Below are 20,123 nucleotides of genomic sequence, written 5' to 3'. Positions count from 1 at the left end.
GCTTCGTAGTATCTGCATATCAAACAAGATGCACTATGAACGAATTCGATAACAAAGCTATCAGATGTGGCTATCTCGTTTAATTTTACGATAGTCACTCTTAAAGTCTAAATATGCATTGCACAACGTCACAACCACGTACGCGTCTCTTCCTACAATTATAGCAATGTACCTAAGATAAAGCAGCAGACTGTGCTATCGGGACGCAAACATGCCGCGAACATTGAGAAGTATAGGTGAACGCTCTTTTCCTTAGCAACTCTTGCCTGGTTGCGGGACACTGAAGGGCTTCATTTAGGTTTGTATTATAGAGCAGTGATCGTCCGTTCGAAAATAGTTCTAAGAAGCATTGCCTTGTTTCTATAAGTTCACATGCAATAAGTACGCTTACATGTGAAAATTGAAGACCTAAAAAAACCACAGAGTCACTAATAAATGGAGCTACGCTTCATTCTGTGAAATTGCGCAGGCTAAAGTAAGATGCACAGCCGCAAATGTCAAGGCATATTTGGCTGCCATGGAACGACATTCAACCGAACTTTTCCCAATAAGGCAAACTAATATCTTGAACACGCAGCTTAGCAGGATTTGTAACATGATTAGACCAGACCTGGGCTCGAAAGACGCCTATGAGACGGCTTTCTGAAATGCTGTCTCCAATTTAAATTGAACCAACGCTGAAACACCTAATCCAAAAATATGCAGTGCATGCTGCGGCAAGCATCAGTTGCTGTTGCTTTGCAGATCAGGAAATGATCAACCATCTGCGCTCGCGTACGCAGCATCTAGCCGTCGCAAGAACTGGCCGGAAATTAGAAATGTTCAACGACGCTACACTTACTAGCAGCTGTTCAGCACCACGTAGTGAAATAACTTCACCTAATAAATTATGCGTGTTACCGATTAGAATTTTCAGAGAAGGCTATGAATACAGCTGTATTGTAGAGCCCTAATTTTCTGTGACCTCATGGGTTCCGTAGATTTAAGGAAATTACGGTAGACGTCAACTTTCGCCTTAACTGTTACCCAAATCAGGCTCCCAGGAGGTATTTAAGTTGAAGCCTCATGATCAAGAGCCGAATCGTACAGCCATGCAGCTTCCAGAAAGAGTGTTATGATTCCTTAAGAAAGTTGGAATAGCAGAGTTAGGTCTGATAACTTGGTTCTGCAGAGTTGTGCAAGTCATGCAGCAAACCAGAAGGGAAACTGTCGGGCTCAATATGAAGCCAACGGGCAATTAAGCCGTAAATCGCATAAAGTAAAATAAGTGTGGACATAACTGAAATCTATAAATTAATAGTTAACTGCTAGCTTGGCTATCTTGTATACGAAAGACTAGGGACGTTCTTTATAGCTTTTCCTTTATTGAAGCGTATGCTGTTTTGTACATTTTATGGGGGATTTCAAAAACTCTGTACACTGTTCGTACAATTTACTGAGTGCTTTTACCCTCTGCCTTACGGCGTATGGGTCATTGCTCTGTCCTGCACTGCCGCCGGGATTGGTCCACGATTGCTTTCTGTTGACGTTCCGATACGAAGAAATCCCGGTATCCTATCTACCAAGTTTCACAGCTTCGCTGTGAAACTTGATGGTCGAACTATTTCCCATGGCAATTCGTCAAACGCTACGCATTCGACCGCTCCCCCGTAACATGTGCCCTGACACACACCGCGAGAGACGAGAAGCCAGAGCAGCAGCCCTTCATAAACGGTACGGCGATGAACTGAAAGCAATATGGGTAGACGCTGCATGTGATCAGCAGGGAGCCACAACGGTTGCTTACACACGGAACACCCCCTCCCTTAATACAGGAACTACCCCTTGGATCAGATGCACAGGAAACGGAAGAGATCACTATAGCGCTAGCGCTCGGTAGCTCCAGTGCTACCTACATCCTGAGTGATTCTAAATGGGTACTGCTAAATTATTCTGAGGTCAGAGTTCACCCTGCCACATTCCCAGAACCAGAACCCTCCATTCTCCCGCAGCGCTCAGCTCATCTGGGTGCCCACGCACTCGGGAAACCCCGGCAATGAGGCGACCGATTCTTTATCCCGAGGGTTGAGAAACCGGGTACAGGCAGACCTCATGGGGGGTTTCTCGAGGGAGCGTGCGTGTACCTTCGCTGACTTCATCGCGAATGGTCGTACCGAGAAGCAAATGTACCCACACGCCCACTCTTCTCTCCCTACCAGGGAGGAAGACTTATGGCGCCGCCTGCTCCTATCCCTCTACCAACCCATCCCACTTTCTTGACCTCTGCGCAATGCGCCGAAAGCAGACCTCACCCATATACTCCTGGCCTGCCCGGCTTCTCCTCCATCCGGCGGGCCGGTACCACTCCAAACCTGGGAGGACTGGAAGATCTCACTACGCTCCACGGACTCGGCAAGGCAAAAGATCGCCGCTAGGCGGGCTGGCAGCGTCATGGGTATGTTAAACATGAACGTTTGAGTGCAGTGGGGTCGGACGGGGACCCAGCCCCTAACTTGGAGGTCCCAAATTCATTTAGAAAATAAAGTTATTTCCTCCTTCTCCTGCTCCGGATGACTGTCGACCGTAAACCTATTAGCACTCCAGTTGGTTACCGACACATTTCTTATATCATGCTTATTTACTATCCATTCTTGCCATTCTGAGACTCCTGTTTATTCGCCTACTTGCGACATACTTCGCTATATCCCCCTTAGCTTTCCTTGCCAAAATCATCCAACAGCATGGCGGGTTGACGGCGGCTGTGCGACGCCGACGCACTGACGATGATGGAATGAGGAAGAAGGAATGATGTCAATAGAACGACCAACGCGGAATGAAGACCACGGCGCAAAGATAATGAGATGACGATTCCCAAAAGATGGCGGCGGTATGAGTTCAAAAAGAGTGACGACGATATAGGGACAATAGGTTGACGACGGCGCCATGACGACAAACGGAATACGATGCCGGAAAGATGACGACGGCCTGAAGGCAACGGAATGACGCTACTGAAGTGATTACGATGGTATACCGACTGCCTGTCAAAAATGTCATGACGACAATGGTTTCATCACGACTGCGTGAGGACGACGGCATGTGAGTCGCATGTCGAAGTTGGAATGACGACGATGGCACGACCGCGACAGCTTCATGACGACGGAATTACAGCGAATCCATAACGACTGTCTGACGACGACGAAATGGCGAGAACAGCATGACAAAAGTCAAATGCGGAAGTTAGAATGACGCCTGCAGAACGAAGTAACGGCATCATGAAGACGGTACGGTAAATAATCTCAGGCAATAATCGTATGACCACGACGCACTGACGACGATGCTATGACGAAGATGTGAGAACAATATATCGACTGCGAGTTCACCCTGACAATGGCACGACAACGACGGTATGACAACAGATGCATGATAGTGACTGTCTGAAGATGACACATTGCCGATGATGGCATGACATCGGTGGAACAATGTCAACTGAATGACCACAGCTTCATTACCATAGAATCAAAAAGAAGGGTTGACGTCAACATAATCATGAAGCTGATATGACAACGACGGTGTGACAATGATGGTGTCAGGACTATTGAATGACGATACCCAAATGACAAACTTATAATGACGACGCTAGAATGACACAACAACGAGATGACAACTAGTGCATGGTGCCAACATTTTGACGACAATACGGCGATATCATGTCAATGGTATGAGGATAATGGAATTTCGACTGGTTCAGGACGGCAGTGGCATGACGAAGAATGTGTCACGAAACTTGTATGGCGGTGATGGAGTGACGGCTATAGCATGCCGAGAACCCTGGCGGATCAAAGGGGGAGGCGACGGAGTAGTCGCCCCCATAAAAACCGGTGTCAGCATCCACCGTCTCCCCCGCTCCCCCACAGGTCATGATGTCCACGTCCATCGTCAGCTTGCCTGTTCAAGAAACGCCCTCTTCCCCAACCATCGTGCTGCCACTGAGCCCAATTGGGCTTCTGCACCCGCCCGCCCCTTTACAATTCAGCATTAAATACGCAAACCCAGAGCGCGCCAAGACGCAGCACAGAAATTTCCGTTCCCGGGCGCCGCATTCAGCATATCGCTGCTAGGCGCCGACGATTCGCAAACATCGGCGCATTCTGAATAGGCGGAGCTTCCGATAAGAAAACATTTCGCGGTCACCAGCTGCGTTTTCCAACACTCGTGTTCAGATTTGACCCGCAAAATTTAGCGGAACATCCACGAGGCAGAGTTTTACATCACTCCTCCTCGTCTGCGACGTCTCTCCGAGTGAGTTGTGTTCGAATCACCGTAGTCTGTTCTCATTGCATCCTTATCAAGCTCGTCATCGAGCACGCTGTGGACCGCAGGAGTTGCTCGCTGTAATATCTCTTTTGCTCTCAGTGACCCTTGCTCTACCGTTTCATTGTTCTTGTCTCGTCGTGAATGAAACCAATTGTGTTTCTCTCTGGCATCTGGTGGTTAATAAGAGGCGACAACCTTCACTAGTGGCCACGCTACGAATCCGCTTGCCTGACGGAACGCAACCCTCCTTCCTCTTCCTCGACCTCCAGCAGACGCAACACAGGGCAAACGCGTGACCCCATGATCTCCCCGATAGACTGCGGCTCTGCACCTCTTCTCAAGCCTGGTGAATCAGCTGACTAGTAAGAAACAAGTAAGCGCTCCGAGTGTGGGGCAAGCGCGGGAAAATTGTCAGTGTTTGCAGGACGCGGGAAATTGTCAGTGTTTGCAAAAGTGTGTGCCACACTTTTGGCCTCCAACGACACGCGCGAACTTCTCAGCAGTGTCAGAAGATGGCGCAGCTTGCCCAAAAGGATGCGCGAGAGAAGAGTCTGGTTGCCGTATGACGCATTTTGCAGTCTTCGCACGCAACGTTGCGCAATGTATTTTGTATGCCACTCGCAGTGCCGCTGCTAGATGGGACCGCGTGCCCGTAGGGAGACTCGAAAGAGGGATCCTGCTGGCTGTAAGCGCCTAATGAGTAGTAACTGTATTCGACGGTGGCAATACGTTGTGTTACCATATTGCTTTAATACTAGCACATTACCACTGACAGTGATCGTGAGATGCGTTCTGGCGCACTTTCTTTCTTCTCTGTTAGAGTTTTTGTAAACGTGTCTGAAATACATCGAGGTCATTTCGTCAGACTTCCGGAAAACGAGGGGAGGAACGAACAAGATATATCGCTGTACACATATAACGTAGTGCGCATTCCCGCACAATGCACATTGGGGGAATAGCTTCCAATATAATAAAAAATCTAGATTTTGAATGAGTGTAAACGTCCTTTTAAATTGGTTAAAAAGATGAGGTATAGGTACGAGAAAACGGAATGAGGGCGCAATTTTCTTTAGTGTATAATTTTTTTCTAATTCATAGCACTTTATTTTTCAAGAAAATGCTGGTGCTAAATTATGCATAGTGATAAAGTAATTAGATTAATTTTTCTGTTGCCTCAGCGTTTGCTGCTCATAGTCCTCGATTTTTCGTGGCGTTCGATTTACTGCTGGAACCAGTAGGCAATGAAACGTGGGGAGGATTGTGTAACAGTTTATTCGTAGCCTTCTGATTTGCGCTACTTAAGCACTCAATCAGACAGTCAAAAAGTAGTTTTGGAAGTGAACGCTCAGCTCCGTGCCCTAACTCCCCTACGACACACTTGCTGACATTGACAAATATCTTACCTCAACGCTTCTTGTTTTGGGCAAGGCTTTGTCTTCAAGATCGTTGCCAAGCAGCATAATGAAAAGAAAGAAACGGGCGAAGTAAATTTGATGAGCGTGTTCTTTTGTAGACAAACAATGAGACAACCACGTGCGGGGAAACGCAAGTGGCGGCGGCGACTTCCACACTTGCCGCTCTTTGGGGGCCCAAGAGTCAATGGCGATGTTAGAAGTATCTCACGTAACAAACACGGTGGCGCTGATAGCGTTTGCGATAACAAGTGCGCCGCCAGTGAAAAGAAGGTTCCGCCTCCTGCCAACGTGCTTGGCGCGCTTGTCATGGTCAAGGAACCTGAATATTCCCACAGCATCAGATGATGAGATTGGCATATATGTGCAAACATTTGTTTTTCTCTTTGCGAGATGCAGAATCATATTTTGTACAGGGCCAGCAAGATGTGTTACCCGTTAATTATAACACACCGTTCCATAATTATACTGATGTAAATTATTCTAAATGGTGCAGAAAGGACGTATGCGCACGTTGTTTTGTTTAAAACAGTTGAAAGTGTAATGCGATCACCTGTGGGATAATCCTTGTTTTAATGTGCATATAAATTGCTTTCGGTAAATTGCTTGTGCAGAGATATCAAATTTATTTTTTAGATGCGCTAAATATTAGTTTACGAAAATGCTCAAGTACAAGACGGATACTCTGAAACGCGCAACACACTGCAAAATATGATAGGACACATTACAAAAATATCAGACTTACAATTACTTGCAGACGCTTGAGAGATGAAGACGGTCACAATTGCCAAATGATGCACAAATCCCATTATAGTTTTGTCCGCGGTTGTAGTTATTGATAGAACGACTTAGCTATAGTTATTATCTTAAAGTCTGCAAAATATAAACAAGGAGGGATATTCAATGAGCAAGACGTAAATAACAGTGAATGTTCAAAAAGGCATGCGCCATTTTTCGTCTTCTCTGTGGCATTCAGCACGACACTTCTGAATGGACACTGTAAGTAGGGGAATACTTGCGGATTTTACTATATAAATCTGTCTCCTCCCACAACTGCGCGTTGTTATGAGAAAACAAGGTATCCCTAACGAAACCTGGAATGCGTTTTGACTATTTTCCTAAAACGGGCAGGAGCCACTACCAGTTAAGCTGAAATTCACAGGACACAGAGTGGCCAGTGCTGTGGATGCTTGAACCGGCTTCTACTGTTCGCGTGAATGACAAGCCCTACTTGAGAGATTTCAGCGCAAGCATAACAAAAGAGACAAAAAAGAGGATGAGCACTCACTTCTAACTGAACTTATTATCGAAAACAATGAAGTATATAGAAAAGGGTTGTAAATATCATAAATAAACCAGATAAGTGAAGAGAGAAAGAGAAAACATTAGAAAAGGTCGAACACCCAAGAAAGAGAGACATTGCCGAAATAATCATCACTTACCGGGTCCCTTTTTCCTGCGGAGCTTCTTACTTGGCACAGACAGGCAGATGCCTTAATGAACGTTTCCTCAAGTGCATGCGTGCCACTTGAGGAATGGCAGAGACGGTTTTTTCGCTATTAACACAAGCACGCGTGGCTGTTCTACTGCGTTTCAGAACACCGCTGCGCTGCACTAATACCGAGATGAACGCACTCGAATCATTCTGCAGGCAGTGCAAATTACACGTCAACTTGGTGATTGTCAGTAAGCCATCAATTGTTATGTCGCATGAAAAGCCTACGTTTCATGAGAGACGCTGGTGTGCAGTGTGATAGGCATGATTATTACAACTGTATCACTTTCGTTCTTTTTTAGGCTTTTCTATTGTTTGCTCTTTCTTCCTTTGTTTATCTGTCCATTATAACCAAAGCCTTTCTCTGTACATATTTCAACGTTCTCGATAACAAACTTTATTTGGAAGTCAGGGTTGGTAGCTATCTCTTTATTTGTACGTGTTGTTACCGTTGTTCTGTACACGCTGGAAGGGGCCTCAGAAACCAGTCCGAGCAACCGCATCGCTCAAATTTATTTGAGGTCTCGATTTTTCGTGTCTCATTGTTTTGTATGAAGCATGTATTATTGCAGCATCTAATCTTATTATTTTCGCTACGTTACCTTAAAGAAAATTAGTGGTACTGGAAATGACATCTTTCTATACGAAAATGTGTTTTATAATTTCTGTGTTTCAATGACCAAATTGCTTTTCCAAGGCATTAATCTCCTAGAATAAAACAGATAGAGATTTATCTTAATCTAAACCAAAGCATTGCACAAACTCAAAGAATAGAACGAAGTTCCTCGAAAGAAAAGCTGTGCAGTCAAGAAAAATTCATCCAATTCATCCAGCTTTTCTTTCGTGAAACCTGTATGGGTTTCCTTTGTAGCACTTAGATACGTTTTGGTGGATGTCTACTTTTCCCTTTATGAATTACTCCTCTCCATCTTGCGGGTTTCCGCAGAAATATTACGTCGAAAATAAGCAGTCTGCCGCGAGGTTCCAAGGTGGTTTGCCAAATATGCAACGAAGCGATGAATGGAACAAGGAAGTAGTTTCTGCCATGAGGTGAGAAGTTCTACTTGTAGAGGACGTTGTGATGCAAGCAGTACGATGCCAGCTCTCCTGCGAAGAACCTCGGCACGCTGTTTTTTCGTCCTTCCAAGTAATCAGCAAGCGGCAGCAATTCAGTGTCATCCCTTTGCTGACGTTAAATATCGGCAATATCCACGAATCCCAGCCCAGAAAGACCGTGTTGCCATCGCCTTGTGCTGCCGGCTGAACAGGAGACCGAGAAAGGCAGTCGGCGCCTGCGTGCCGTTTTCCCGACTTGTATGCAACAATAATGCCAAACTCTAGGAATCGAAGGCTGCAGCGTGCGAGCCGGCCGGAAGGATCTTTCAAATTAGTGAGCCAGCAGAGCGCATGATGATCGCAATATCGCTAACGACCGTGAAAGACCGGCCATACAAGTACAGACGAAATTTCAAAACTGCCCATACCATTGCGAGTTCTTTTTCAGTGGTGAAGTAGTTAGCCTCGGCTCGGGATAGTCTTCTACTGGCGAAACAAATCGCTTTTTCGCTGTCACCCTCCAATTATACGAGTACCGCCCCTAGACCAACATTGCTAGCGTCTGTATGCAGTATCGTCGGGGCTTCTTTATCGAAGTGTGCTAACACGGGAGGCGCTTGCATGCATTGCAGGAGCTCGTGAAATGCCCGCTGCTGGTCTTCGCTCCAAGCAAAAGGCATATCTTCTCTGGTGAGCTATCCTAACGGCAATGCGATGCGCGAGAAATTCGCAATAAATCGCCGGTAATATACACCGAGTCTCAGAAAACGTAGCATGGCGTTTTGTCTGATGGAATCGGGAAATTAGCGACGGCGGCAATCTTACTCGGATCAGATCGGACTCCTTGGCTACTGACGACGTTACCGAGGAACTGGAGCTCCTGAAAACCGAAAAGGCACTTCTCAGGCTTCAAAGTGAGACCGGCAGAGTGTATCATTTCGAAAACAGTTTCAACCTTTGCAAATGTTAATCGAGCGTTGCAAAGAAGACAATCACGTCATCCAGGTACACCAGGCATGTTTGCCATTTCAGTCCTGAGAGCACAGTGTCCATTAGACGCTGAAATGTTGCTGGCGCCGAAAACAAACTGAAAGGAAGTACATGAAATCATTAACTCCATCAGACGTCACAAAGCCTGTTTTCTCACGGTCTCTCTCATCCACTTCGATCTGCCAATAACCGCTTTTCAAGTCCATTGACGAAAAGTAGCGCGCGTTTCGCAACCTATCCAAGTAATCATCAATACGTGGCAGTGGATAAACGTCCTTCTTTGTGACCTGATTGAGGTTCCGATAGTCGACGCAGAAGCGCAGGCTACCGTCCTTCTTTATCACTAAAGATACAAGTGTTGCCCAAAGAGTATTAGATGGGCGAATAACGCCATCTTCCAGTATAGTCTTCACTTGTTTTTGTATTGCTTCGCGTTCCTTTGGGGCCACGCGATAAGGGCTTTGTCGAATGAGTCTGGCGTCGATATCAGTAATGATGCGGTTTCGGTAAGTGGCATTTGACCGCCTCTTGACGCAGAGGAGAAACAGCCCTGGTACTGATTTGAGAGCTCAAGAAGACGGTTCCGCTCAACGGCCGTTAGCATCGGATTGACGTCCACAATAGGCGCAGCTGTGTGGAATGTACAGGCCGCCTCCTGCGCCTTGTATTTGTGTCACTTCGTCGAACTCAGTGACAGCAGTGCCTCTAATGATGCGTCGACGCTCCTTACTAAAATTCGTCAGCAAGAGTTCGGCACTTCCATCGATTATATTGATAAGTGCTTTGGCAATGGAGACGCCGCAATTCAGTGCCAGTGCACTGATGTGTTCAGCTACTTCAGTCCCATTCAGCAGGCTGTCACAGTGCGCGTGTACGAGAGAGCAACTCCGCGGCAAAAGTATGATGTCGCCCCCGGCAATACGCAAGCGAGGTTGTTGTTGCTTCTCATGGGTGACATTATCCGAGCTCGTGGCTAAGAAAACGCTTCTGTGAGGGATGCTAATCACGGCGCCGTACTCACGTAGGAAATCATGTCCAGTATAAGTTCTTTACAACACTCAGTAAGGGTGACCAGAGTGGCGACAAAGGTTGAACCGGCGATTAAGGGTCTGGCCGTGCATTTTCCGACAGGCGTCATCAACTGACCTCCGGCGGTTCTTATGTTGGGCCCGTGCTATGGCGTCTTCAGCTTCCTTAGTTAGTCGGCGACCTGCAAGCTTCTGATTGAAAAATGGGAGCCAGTGCCAACCAGAGCGGCAACTTGGTGGCCGCCAATGCGAACGATGAGCTCGGCGCTGACGATGTCAGTTACGTCTTTCGTACTTGTATCCGACGTGTTCGTCGATGTATTGGGCCTCTTTTTCGTCAACGGAGTCTTCACGTCGTCGTTGGTCGATAACGGGGGATGTGGAGAAGTTAGAATACTGCCAACTTCACCCCAGGAGGTCGCTGCGGATAGTTTCCCCATCGAGAGCTTGGGGATGTGCCCCTAGTGACGTCGGTAACACTGCGACGAGTCGGAAAATTGTAGCGCGCAGGACATGGAGAAAGACAACGTGGTCGGGGCGTCGTCGTATTTTGCGGCTAAACTATTCACAGTAGCGTCGTTGTAAGTGCGTAACCATCATACGGAGAACAGGCATAGTCGACGGGAAAGCTTTGATGTTGAGCGGCGCGATAGTTGTTTCATTTGTGGCAAACTCGATAGACGTATCCAGCTTTGCCACACTGGTAGTACACTGATCAACGGTCGACGGTGCGCCACTAATCGGTTTTCCGAGGCTGATAGTTCAGCGGCAACTCTTCATGGAGCCTAGGAGTGTCGTGCACATGTCGAAAATACGACATTGTTTGTGCTGGCATGTTCGGCAGGATAGGTAGAGTCGACAGGGGTGACGATATCGGCTGCGGTTGTGGCGTAGGTGGTGTCCTAGTTGTGGGTGTCAACGGCGTTGAAGTTGCGTTGATTGGATGGCCAGCAGCCTCCGCGTAAATCAGGCGCCGCGGAACGTTCCCGCAGTCTGGCGCTGAAAAAGCTTGTCCGACTTCTTCCCGGACCACATGAACTACAAACGATAACGTCAGTGCCTGTTCCGTAGGTGCAATAACGAATCCAAGCTGCCGAAGCTCTTCTCGCACAACCTATCGGAAAACTTCACGCAGAAGGCTGTCGTTAGTCTCAGTCAATACGGAAGTGTTCGCTGCCGAGTTGCTCATGTTATGCTGGTGGTATTGTTCCTGTAGGGCCCATTCAATGACTGTAGCCTCTTTTGTGAACTGCGCCACTGTTTTCAGTGGATTTCTCACAAGGGCGGCAAACAGTTGCTCCTTCACTCTCCGCAAGAGATACTGCAGTTTTCTTTCGTCTGGAATGGCAGGGTCTACCTTACGAAAAAGACGGGCCATATCTTCTGGGAACATAGCAACACTCATTGGGTTTTTGAACGCGGATTTCATGGAGACGTGCAGGGTTAGAGCAGGGTTATTTGCTGCGGAAAAGTGGGGTTGTTATCGCGAAAGATCTTAGGGCAACTTTTCTATCTTTAATGCGCGATGGCCACAAAGGTACAATGAAAACCAAGATGCTGGCCCGAAGTTGAGGTTTCGGGGCCAAATCTCGATACAGAGCCAGAAAACATGGTACGAACATGTGAAGTCTGTCAAAGTAAGCAGCTTCCTGTGGAATGAATACTTGTAAATCTTGGCGAATAGCTGAAAAAACATGGGAAATTATTCATTCGAATTTCGCGGGAGAAGTAGGCAAATCGTTGCTGCTAATGGAAGACGCATACTCAATATGGCTCGAGTTAAGAGTAATGAAGGGCACCTCTGCCATGGCCTCGGCGGAAGAGGTAAGCAGCAATTTTGCGGAGTATGCTCTACCCAGGTTTGCGGTGACCAACAGCGGTCAACAATTTAGATCCACTGAATTTCAAGATAGCTTGGGGCAAAATGGTGTAAAGAGAATTTTCCCGCCTCCATTTGGACACCCAGTCGAGTGGGGCAGTAGAAAGGTTTCTGCAAACAGCAACGAGGGGGATTTTGAAATCCCAGATATAATATGAGACAGCCGCCCAAGGATGGTTGTTACAGCACTGCATTGATTATCTTGTTTTTATTACATACAGGAGGACGCCTCATTTCTTCAAATAATCAGCTCCATGCGAATTGTCTATCAGACAAAAATGCGAACCGCACTGTCCATGGTGAAACCAGACAGTGCCAAGGTGTGGAAAATTGAACTGATAAAAACTATCTTGCGACAGAGCAGGGGAAAGAAAACAGCCGCAAGCTTCCACAATGCGAAGATGTAAATGCCCAAACCGGAAAGTATGAGTTGGTGGCCATGTAAGTTTGTCAAGAAAGTGTCAGATGTGACGTAGCTGGTTGGGGTAGGCGGAGTAATTAGGTCTTGTCATGCAAATCACCTAAGATTTAAAATGCAATTCTGAAATGTACCCTGGTCTGAAATGCCGGGGTGCGCTGAGAACGCGTATACCCGAAGCGATATGGTGCACGATATCGCGTGCTTGCGATCAAAAATATAGGAAAAAAAAAATTGCTGCATGTGCAGTGAAGACGAATGCTGTAGTGGGCCATCCTCTACAGCGCACTCTATAGTTCCAATCTCTCCAGCGCTTTCTTCGCGGAACGCCTTTCGTGCTGAGAGTCCGGGCCCTGCTCTGATTGTTGGCCCAAACGCTGAATAAAAATAAACACATCTACAACTCCTGGACAGTGCTTCGGCTCACAACGGGAATCTTGGCACTTCGATCCCGTTCCCCGCGCTTAACCATGCATTAAGACGCATCCCAACTAACACATACTACTCCTTCCCAGAAAGCACCTGTTCAGTCAGTCATGTGCTTTGGTGGGCCTAGGCACGGGCCCTTCATTAAATCCAGCAAGGAGCTACAGTCGTCAGCACTTCAACGCCACCACAACACAGCGTCCTAACCACTGGCAGAGAGCAGGCGACACGTGGGGAACAAATTTGTGGCGACGGCTTGTCGGACGGCTTTTCAAAAATTTTTGCACCGATGTTTCAATGCAGCGTGACGAATGCAGGTTCAATGAATCTGTTAGTCAATTTACCCTGGGAACTTCAGAAGACACTCGATGCATAGTTCAAATGTGTAGTAATTCAAGGCGATCAGTTCAATAGCGGCAGTGCATGTGCAATATTTGACGAAAATGTTGTGATGGAGAGTTGCGCAAACGTTTTTATGAATAGGGTTGCCAGAGCAATTGTTGAGACTGATAGAATTGTTTTTTTTTATTTTTCATATAATTCTATTTATAATTTCCACCTTCGGCGCCACCGTCGTCTTTATTACATTGCGGACAGGGCAGTGAATATTTTGCTGTGGGTCAAACGCGAGAACGCCCGTGTGGCATGGGCTGGATGCACGGTGAAGAATACCATGTGGACGATATATTCCAGAGCTGCGCTCTAAAGCATGCCCCAAAACCATACCTTTATTCTGGCCCATGAAACAGTAAAATATTGTTGTAGGAAGAAAGCCGGCCCACGAGTGTAAAATAATGTATATTTACAACTGAGGCTAATGGCGTACAGGCAACTGCCAGACTTCGTCTTCCTCTAGTCCAATCCAACTTCTTCCTTCCCTTCAGCGTACCATCACCCTCCCGGCGGAGTAGCTCCGTCCCGGTGCAAGTTATAGAGCCTCACTTAATGGGGGGACATAGGGCTTCAGCCTGGCGACGTGAACATCGCTGGTCACGTTGGGACGCACTGAAGGCTGACCGATTGGGGCGATCTCGTATGTCACGTCGGACAGTTGGCGTAAGATCTGGTACGGACCAGAATAACGGCAAAGTAGTTTTTCCGACAAGCCGACGCGACGTGAAGGCGTCCAGAGAAGAACAAGGGAACCAGGTCAAAAATGGGAGTCTCGGTGCCGAAGGCCGTAGCGTCGCTTTTGAGAAGCTTGCGAGACTGTGAGGCGATGACGGGCGACTTCTCGGGCCTGGGCGGCTAAGTCAATAGCATCGCGAGCGTAACCAGTGCTGGGTGACTGTACTGCGGAAGGTAGCAACGTGTCAAAGGGCAAGGTGGTGTCGCGGCCATACAACAGGTAAAATGGTGAAAATCCGGCAGTGTCGTGACGGGATGAGTTGTATGCGAAAGTTATGTATGGTAAAGCGACGTCCCAGTCATGGTGACCGTCGGAAACGTACATGGCCAGCATTTCAGTTAGCGTGCGGTTGAGTCGCTCGGTGAGGTCGTTCGTTTGAGGGTGGTAGGCGGTAGCAATCTGGTGTTCTGTAGAACACGAGCGGAGCAGATCATCGACGACCTTCGATAGAAAGTAGCTGCCGCGATCCGTGAGCAACTGGTGAGTGGCGCCGTGGTGCAGGATGACGTCGTATAGTAAGAAGTCGGCGACATCTGTAGCGCAGCTGGTTGGTAGCGCTGGTGCGATGGTATATCTCGTGGCATAATCGGTTGCTACAGCAATCCATTTGTTTCCTTTGATGGAAATTGGAAAGGGGCCAAGGAGGTCTAGGCCCACACGGAAGAAAGCCTCTGTAGGGATATCACTTGGTTGCAGCAAACCAGCGGGAGGCATAGCAGGCGTCTTCCAGCGCTGACACAGAACTCAAGAAGCGACTTAACGGCGCACAGAGCGATAAATGCCGGACCAGAAGAAGCGTCGCCGCAGGCGGTCATATGTACGAGTGATGCCCAGTTGTCCAACAGTAGGAGCGTCGTGAAGTTGCTGGAGCACGGCAAGTCGAAGGTGCTTGGGAACGACTAAGAGGAGCTCCGGGCCGTCAGGAAGAACGCTACGACGGTATAAAGTTTCATCGCGCAAGGGAAACATCCGGAGGGACGGGTCATTGGGCGTGGAGCTTAGGCGTTCCATAAGTGTTCGAAGAACAGGATATTTGCGCTGCTCGTCGCCAGTATGGAGGAAGCCGGAGAGGGATAGAACACTTATGTCTTTCCTTCTTTCCTTCTTTCTTTCTTTCTTTCTTTATTTGTTTCCATTGCTAAAATACAATGACGGGGGCTAAGATGTCCGAGTCTGCATCGGTATCGTCCGTTCGACCCACGGGATTGCCGAACAGGCAGTCAGCGTGTTTATGCAGGCGCCCTGACTTATACATAATATAAAATGGATATTCTTGTAGATGCAAGGCCCAACGTGCAAGTCGTCCAGTTGGTTCCTTCAAAGAGGACAGCCAGCAGAGGGCGTGATGATCGGTTACGACGCAGAAGCTCCGAGCGAAACGGTACGGCCGAAATTTCGCGACCGCCCATACGAGCGCAAGACATTCTTTCTCGGTAATGGAGTAATTTCGCTCGGGCGTGGAAGGAATGCGGCTAGCGTAAGCGATGACAGAGTCTTGGCCCTGTTGACGCTGAGCGAGGACAGCGCCGATGCCATGACCACTCGCGTCAGTTCGTACTTCAGTAGGCGCAGGAGGGTCAAAGCGTGACAGAATTGGGGAAGTTGTCAGCCGCTCAGTCAGGGTAGAGAAGGCTTTCTCCTGCAGTGGTCCCCAAGAGAAAGAGACGTCTTTATTAAGAAGGTCAGTGATCGGGTGAGCGATGTCGGCAAAATTTTTCACAAATCGCCGGAGATAAGAGCATAAGCCCAGAAAACTACGGACATTGTTTGTTGAACAAGGTACAGGAAAATTTCGCACGGCGTCAACTTTCTGTGGATCAGGTTGGATTTCGGCGGCGTTTACGAGATGGCCCAGCATGTTAATTTCACGGTGACCGAAATAGCACTGGAGAAGTTTAGCTGAAGGCCAGCCCCGCGAAACACGGAGAGTGTGGTTGTGAGGCGCCGCAGTTGGCTCTCAAAGTTCGGCGAAAACACAATCGCATCGTCGAGGTAACAGAGGAATGCAGACCACTTCAAGCTGCGCAAGAGAAAGTCCATCATGCGCTCGAATGTAGCTGGCGCATTGCATTATGCCAAGGGCATGACTTTAAATTGGTACAGACCGTCCGGTGTGACGAAGGCGGTTTTCTCTCGGTCCATCTCATCGACGCTAATCTGCCAATAGCCGGAGCGGAGGTCAATTGATGAAAAGTTTTGGGATCCGTGAAGGCAGTCAAGAGCGTCATCAATGCGAGGCAGGGGATAAACATCCTTCTTTGTTATCCTGTTGAGGTGACGGTAGTCAACGCAGAAGCGCCACGAGTTGCCTTTGTTCTTTACTAAGACCACTGGTGATGCCCACTGGCTAATTGAAGGTTCAATGATGTCCTCGTTCATCATCCTGTCTACCTCTTGTTGTATGATGGCCCTTTCTGTTGCGGAGACACGATATGGCCGCCTATGAATGGGGCTGGCGTCACCGGTGTTGATTCGATGCGTGACAACAGATGTCTGGCCAAGTGGACGGTCGTCCAAATCAAAGATGTCCCGATAAGATGACAGGAGGTGACGAAGAGCTGCTGTTTGCTCGGAAGGAAGGTCAGGGGCTATCATCTTAGAAACATCGTCCGTAGGCGTTGAGTACGGAGGAGTGGGTGACAGGTCTGTTGGTACTGAGGAAGGATTCAGAGGTCAAAGAAGAAACCTCAAATTCTTCCAAAGGAGTGATGTGGGCTATGGCGATACCGTGTGGCAGCACATGCGACAAAAATCCAAAATTGAGGATGGGCATGCGAGTGCAGTTTTCGCGGATCCGGACTAAGGTGCTCGGCAGGGCAATATTGCGTGGCAAAACCACGTCAGTAAGCGGCGACACGACGTACTCGCCATCAGGTACGGGAGAACAGGGCGTCAGGAGGACATTTGTAGCCGCTTGTGGAGACAGCCTTGCAAACTTAGCAGAACATAAGCGGTGTGAAGCACAAGTTGTTGCGTCGGCAGGAAGCGGCAGATCCAACTGTACAATACCTGCGGAGCAGTCAATTTGGGCAGAGTGTTTCGAAAGGAAGTCCAGGCCGATAATTAGGCCGTGCGGACAGCGTTCAAGGACGATAAATAGAACAACGGTATAATGGCACCCAATGGTCGCACGTGCTGTGCACATTCCAAGGACAGGTGAAGTAGTCCCATCGGCGACTCGCACAGTGCCCAGTTCGGCGGGTGTCAGAACTTTCTTGAGCCTTCGGCGGAGAGCAGCGCTCATAACTGAAAGCTACGCTCCTGTATCAACGAGAGATCTAACAGGAATGCCATCAACTTCAACGTCCAGTAGGTTTCCACATGTCGGCAGGATCAACAGAGGATTTGTGGGCCGGGTCGTAGTTGCAGCTTCATCTCCGGGAGCTGCACCGCCTAGTTTCCCGAAGCGAAGCGACCGGTTGCAGAAGGGGACGAAGAGCGGTGAAAGAGACGCGAACGGGACCTATGACCTTGCGGAGACGGGGAGCGGCTAGATCTTGGTGGAGCACTGTCGGCGTTGATGTTCCTAATCTGCGTATAGGGCGAGAAAGTACAATTGTCTTGTACTTGGCGGTAGTGACTCGAGACGACCACCGAGGAGGCGACGACCAGTGGTTGCGGCAATGACGGGCGATGTGTCCAATACCGGAACAATTAAAGCAGATGGGTTTATCATCCGCTGTGCGCCTGTCAGCTGGGTTGCGACGGAGTGGCGGAAAGCTTTGCGTCTGGGACCGAGCGACAGGTGAAATCTGGTAGGTGTTTGTATGGCGGATCGAGCAGAGAGATGGAATGCCCAAACTTTCTATTTCCTCCCGAACGACCGCTTGTATGAGAGAGATAGCGGGCACGCTTTCCCGACAGTCGGGACGAACTGGAGCCGGAGCCATGGCCTCAAGCTCACGGCGAACGATGCGCGTGATATCTTCCGGTCCTGCGGGCTGAACAAACCGCGGCGGGTCTTCGCAAGAAGATGTCGCGGCGGTATTGGGCAAGCGGTCGAAAGTTTGAGCGACGCGGTGGCCCTTCGCTTGTTCGAAGCGCCTGCACTCCTTTACAATTGCATCCACAGTGGCACAATCCTTACACATCAGGAGATTGAATGCATCGTCTGCAATACCTTTCATTATGTGACCAATCTCAAGGGCCAGCACATTTTGTATGTACATGACATAGGAATCTGTGGACGTCTGAGCGCGGCACGCAAGTTCTTTCTTTTGCTGCCAGCTGACGACCGACAGGTCTGCCAAACAGGTCCCGCATTTTTTCTTTGCTGACATCCCAGCTCGTTAGGTCAGCTTCGTGTGTGTCGTACCATTGCTTCGCGGTTCCTCTTAGATAAAATATCACGTTTGCTGGCATCATTGTTGGATCCCACCAGTTGTTGTCGCCGACTCGCTCATACATCGTAAGCCAGTCCTCGACGTCGGCGTTGTCCATGCAACAAAATGTCCCTGGATCCCGCGGATGAGTGAGGATGACCGTTGGTACGTGCTGCTGAGGCGTTGTCGCTTGTGTCGGTTGATTTGTCATTGTGGGGGCAGGTAGATGACGTCTACTGCGAAGTTCCGTGATTGTACCCCGCACCTCCACCGAAATGTTGCAGGAAAAAAGCAGGCCCACGAGTGTAAAATAATGTATATTTAGAGCTGAGGTTCATGGCGTTCAGGCAACTGCCGCACTTCGCCTTCCTCTAGTGCAATCCAACTTCTTCCTTCCCTTCACCGTAACAATATTGTTTTGTTTTTGGTCTTCAAATGTTACTGGTCATTTCGCTCTCGTCTTTATGTCGTCTTTTTGCTGTTGTCACAACCAGTATTGCTCAAACAAATACGCACAGGAACTTCGCACAATACTGTGGGAATTTGTTGAAACAAACGAAGGTGATACTCAATTACCTGCAAGTGCAATGCATCAGGTTTATTCGCACAGCAAATAGTTCAACACTGCTGATTCATTTGATTCGTCGCACTTTTTTCTGTTTGCTGCCATTGGATTCACAGAAGCATACACTATTGCATTATGTGATTAGTGCTTAGCTTTTCCGCGGCAAAACTGAGTTTAACAAAGGAAGCACTTGGAAGAGGACATGCGCGTGGTGCAGTGTATGAGCAGAGATGGCGCGAGAGCAGGCGTATAGCTTTCAATTGACAGACCGAACATGGGGTGGCAGGACAAGTGCCGCATAACTTGGTTCCTTTGACGAGCGTGGAATATCTTCGTTTGATATGTGCCTCATGGGCCATTGTCCTTGTAGGTTTAAACGAGACCTGCTTTGAGCGCGGGAACGTACTCTGTTGGAATGATTCGTAAGCTTAATTCCACAGCCTGTATTGGTGATCTGTCTGTTCGAAATCCTAAAACTGTGGAGCGGTCCACCTGGTGAGAGCTATGAGTTTTGCTTAAGAGTCTTCTTTTGCACTCCCAACTCGCCAACATGGCACTACTGTTTTTTTTTTTCGGTATCGGTTTTAGTGCAGTGCCCTGTCCTACCACCGGTGTCCCATTGGGACTCCCTCGTGCCTCCAGTATACTTTGCACCTTGGTTAATATGAGTACATACCGCGAAAATAATGCCCATTTTGCTTAGATCGGGGCAGCAGTCGTGGTAAAATGGCCAACGTTTGTGTTGTTCGGTGTGCGTAGCATCCTTTATTCTTTCGATATTGCTGTTGCATTAATGTAGCTGTAACTTGTCGCCATCAACGGGGTATCTATTGAATGCATGGGATGACACATACACACACTGTGACTGTGACAAACGCCGATCCCATGAAGCACCAGATTTCTAGTTTTCAGTTTCCAGTTTGTTCAAGTAGACATTGAATAATAATGAGCCTACTTGAAGTCTTATCCGAGAGTTTAGAAACTCGGCTTGTCAACGCCGCTAAACGACTATGAAAATGAATTCGACATATTGTTTCTTCACAATTAACCACTTCAACATCACCTAGAGTTTTTCTGATAGCTAAAAATGAAGCCGTCATCGTCCTTGTC

The 20,123-nt window shown here is 48.2% G+C and overlaps 1 long non-coding RNA gene across 1 annotated transcript; it reads right to left on the bottom strand.

The window, feature by feature from the left end:
- Window positions 1–5,693: 5,693 nt before the first annotated feature.
- LOC140213601 (uncharacterized) lies at window positions 5,694–7,269 on the bottom strand. Its single transcript, XR_011890502.1, has 3 exons — window positions 7,148–7,269; window positions 6,451–6,578; window positions 5,694–5,728 (listed from the first exon to the last, which is right to left on the bottom strand). It is a non-coding gene; the product is annotated as an uncharacterized lncRNA (long non-coding RNA).
- Between the last annotated feature and the right edge of the window lie 12,854 nt (window positions 7,270–20,123).

Source organism: Dermacentor andersoni, chromosome 10 (assembly GCF_023375885.2).
Source record: "Dermacentor andersoni chromosome 10, qqDerAnde1_hic_scaffold, whole genome shotgun sequence".
NCBI classification, from domain to species: domain Eukaryota; kingdom Metazoa; phylum Arthropoda; class Arachnida; order Ixodida; family Ixodidae; genus Dermacentor; species Dermacentor andersoni.
Note: the sequence above shows the minus strand (reverse complement) of the source record. Positions and strands in the feature narration are given on the sequence as shown.